This window comes from Silene latifolia, chromosome 8 (assembly GCF_048544455.1).
Source record: "Silene latifolia isolate original U9 population chromosome 8, ASM4854445v1, whole genome shotgun sequence".
NCBI lineage: Eukaryota > Viridiplantae > Streptophyta > Magnoliopsida > Caryophyllales > Caryophyllaceae > Silene > Silene latifolia.
The window spans coordinates 106,158,746-106,163,263 of record NC_133533.1 but is presented as its reverse complement, the minus strand read 5'-3'; positions in this window follow the sequence as shown (position 1 = coordinate 106,163,263).

Below are 4,518 nucleotides of genomic sequence, written 5' to 3'. Positions count from 1 at the left end.
TGATAAGTCCAACTTACCATTTATGTAAAAGGTGTTTACACAAATCTAGAGGTTTATTCAAGTGGATTTGTGACTCAAAAATTTCAGATTGTTTTCAATATTTTGAATATTCAAATGTTTAAGGTTTGAAATTTGCAAAGTTTTAACACTTAAAACATTTCGTTGAAAACGTCCTCCATACGGTAGTATCAGAAACCACAATACAATGTACTGTTGCATGGTTTTGCCATAACTTGACTTGAATGAGAATGTTACACTTACTCTTACATTTTTCGACTAAGGCTAGGATAATATCATTGTCTTGACTTTCTTGATTATCTTGATCATCTTGAGTAATCGTTGAAAGTCCATTTGATTGCTTCAATCACTAATCATTTTCATCTAAGAGCAAACAATCAAATAACAAGGGGACTTGGCATCATCAACGTAGTCAATGTGTTCTAACAAATTTCCCCTTTGATGATGACAAGTCCAAACATGTGTGATATTCCCCCTTAGCCCATGATATGGTTAGTCGGTCTTTGGTCATTTCAACATATGCATAATTTATAAACATGATCAAGATATTCTAAGAGTGCAACATGTTTAGCCAAAGTAAAACATCTAATCATGATAGCTAAGACATAATTACGTTGAACGTTAGCCTAAGAGTTAAAAGATCACACATAAGCATAGTTTGAACTACTTCCCCCTCTTGACATCATCAAGGGAGGATAAAACATGTTCAAGGATTTAGAAACATGAGTTAAAACACACACAAATTGTTCAAGCAAGAGAAACAAACAAGCATCCAAAAGTGCATAAGAGTCTTAAAAACAACAAAGAGTCAAAGTAGGGAACGAGATAAACGGGTTAGGAGGCAAGAGGTGAGGTCGTGGATTATGGCTTCTTATCATCAAGACGTTCAAAAAGATCCTCGTTCATGGTATGAAGATCAGCCACCTCATCCCGTAGCTTGGCATTTTCCTTGACCAAGTGATTCACAAGCCCCATAAGTTGATCCAACTTTGCAAGCACCATCCCCAATTCAACAATAAAACCCATCGTAGCACCACTTCCGGACTGGTTTTTCCGCTCCAATTTCCTATCCTTAATTTCCATATTCATCTGAGATAGAAGACCCGGTGTCATTTCCTCACTCAACTTCTCAATTGCGAGACTTCCCTTTAAAACCAACCCCTCTTTCACAAATATGATGGATAGCCACATACCATAAGGCACTCTGACATTCTTGTCGAAATTGCCGCTTTGAAATTCAGTGGACATCTCATGAATTCGATGAAACATAAGGTGAGGAAGGTTTATGGGTTTGTGTTTGATGATATGGTGGATAAGGAGCATGTCAAGGAGAGAGCATCTCCCCCCACTATTGTTGCTAAGGACAAGGTTGCGGAAAACAAGGTTAAAGATGAACCTAATGGGTGCGGATAATTCGAGGGCATAGATGTTGGTTGGGCCATTGTCGCCATGAGGTCGAAGAACCTTTATGAGTTGGGTAGATGTTACCTCATCAATTTCACCCCAATCACATTTGGGAAAGGAGGTAAGCCCGACATCACATACATCAAGGTGGGCAACAAGTTGGTCAATTGTAAGAACGAAGAGTTTCTGATTTATATAAGCGAAAAGGGTTCTAGATGCAACATCCACTCTGACTGTTGCATAGAATTGAATGACCTCGGACAAGTATATGGGACTATACGTGTCTAGGAGGTTCACCCAACCCTGTGCATACATTTCTTCCTTGAAGTATTTGAAGGCAAGAGAAGTATCATACCAAGATTTTTTGTACCTCGTTCCACTGTGAAAGCAACAGATCAGCATACCGTGGAATAGCTTAAGAACCTCCTCCGGAAGATCGAGTGAATTGAGATGGTTGAGGACGTCATTCTTGAATGATTCTCCAAAGGGAGCAACAACAAGATCCATGCATGTGTTGAGTGGAACCTTCTCCTCAATAATCTCATCCTCGTTTATACTTGGCAAATCCCGATGATAACGAGGTTGTTTGGGTGCCTTGGTCTTTGAACCGAATCCCCTTTTCCTTTGAGTTACTTTGGGTTTTGGTGGGGATGCTTCCGGTGTTACATCATCGTCATCACCAAATATCTCAACCATCTTCCTCTTAGACCGGGTTCTAGAGGCCGGTTTTGAGAACAATGGGTCAAGCCCATCATCGAACACTTGTTCGGCATCTCCGAGATCCTCAACATCAACAATTTATTCATCATGCACCGTCTTTGTTGAATCAATTTTTGGGGGTTCATCAAATTTCTCGGCATTAGGACCGATTTCTTCTTCAACCGTGGGAGCCTTTGTTTCATCCATCTCTCCCGGCACATTTTCCTTCACTTTTTCATTTACCAAGTCTTTCAAGAGTACATCATCATCATTCTTTTCCTTGTTTATTTCAACTTCAACACTCTTCTCCTTCTCACTCTTATTAACTTCAGCACTTTTCTCCCTCTTTTCTTTCGAATCTTTCTTTCTTTTGAATCTCCCTCATTTTCTTTTGATTTTTCTTCATCTTCCTCTGATTTTTCCTCACTTTCTTTTGATTTTTCTTTATCTCCCTCTGATTTTTTCTCACATTCTTTTGATTTTTCTTTATCAAGTTCCCCCTCTTTCTTTTCACTTGAGTGACCCTCTTTTTCACCCGACTTCACAGCTTCATACTCCTTTTCAGTTTTTTCACCTTTTTCGGTTCCCTTAGAACCAAGTTCTTCCTCATCGGTGTCAAAGTCCACCTCGGCATCCAAGTAGAGCGAGATTGGAGGTCTCCTGCCACGACTTCCTCTGCCCCGACCACCACCTCTTTTGGCAGTTGTTTTCTTTCGTGCAACGGTGGTCTTAGCAGTGGCAGAGACGACCTCATCAGTTTTGGCAGCGGATTTGGGAGGCATTTTCTTTTTGGCAATGTATTTTGGATTAAAAGTATGTCTGAGTTGAAGAACTTCCTTAGATTATATTTGTTTTGAAGACATTTGAAAAAATTGGAAAGGGAAGGGGTTTTGACAGTTTGGAAGTTCGAAAAAGGTGAGGGGTGTTTTTTTTTTTTGGTTTAGTGGGTAATAGGGAGTTTCAATGAGGGAATATGAGAAATAAATGTGGGGTTGGTGTGGTTAACAAGGGGAGTGGACGGTTGAGTGTTGAGAGATTAAGGCTAGGTTGTAGGCTTTAGGTATGATTGGACATAAAGTAATTTTTGTAGGCTCAATGCAATAATTAACTCAAGTGCACAAGTATATTTGTTGATTTATTTTGTTCGACATTTGCATGCACTTAAACATATCAGCTAAATTTATTTACATTTAAATCCATCCTTTAATCAATCATTGGAGAACAATAATTTAATTTAGCTATATGTCACCTAGTAAACCAATTTCCGACCGAAGTCTTACGAATTGTTCTCTTTCTAACAGTTTTGTAAAAATGTTCGCAATTTGATTTTCCGTTTTACAAAAGCTTAGACATATATTACCCTTTTCAACTTGAGCACGTAAAAAATGATGTCTTATGTCGATGTGTTTAATGCGTGAATGTTGTATAGGATTCTTTGATATGTTGATTGCACTAGTATTGTCACAAAATATGGGTGTAGTCTCGAAAATAAAGTCATAATCATGCAATTGTTGACGTACCCAAAGTATTTGTGCACAACAAAGAGCGGCACTCACATTTTCACTTTCGGCCGTGGATAATGAGATGAGACACGATCCTAGGAATGTAGCAATAATGCCCGAAGTGCTTTTCCTATTCAATGTGTCACCGGCATAATCCGTATCCGAAAATCCTACAAGATCAAGTTCGTAGTGAGTTGGGTACCAAAGATATAGCCCTTGTGTTCCAATAAAATACCTAAAAATCCGTTTGACGGCTTTGAAATGTGATTCCTTAGGATTTGCTTGGAAAAGGGCACAAACACACACACACTAAATTGTATGTCGGGTCGACTAGCGGTTAAGTAAAGTAAGGAGCCGATCATACCTCGATAAATCTTTTCACTAATGCTCTTACCATTTTCGTCCTTATCAAGCTTGATTTTAAGCACCATTGGTGTAGGCATAGAATTAGAATTAGTCAACCCAAACTTACTTAGCATTTCTTTTAAGTACTTTTGTGGATGAATCATTGTTCTGTTCTCATTTTGTTTGATTTGAAGACCAAAAAAAAATTCAAGTTCTCCCATCATACTCATTTCAAATTCGGAAGTCATTAAATCAGAAAAGTACTTATAAAGAACATTGTTAGTTGCTCCAAAAATAATGTCATTGACATATACTTGCACAAGCAACAGTTCATCTCTTTGTGAGTTGATAAACAACGTTTTATCCACGGACCCACGTATGAAACCATTTTCCAACAGAAACTTTGAAACCATATCATACCAAACCCTAGGGGCCTGTTTTAAACCATAAAGTGCTTTATCACGTTTAAAATCGTGGTTGAGAAACTCGTTGTTTACAAAGCCCGGAGGTTGTTCAACAAATACTTCTTCATCAAGGTATCCATTTAAAA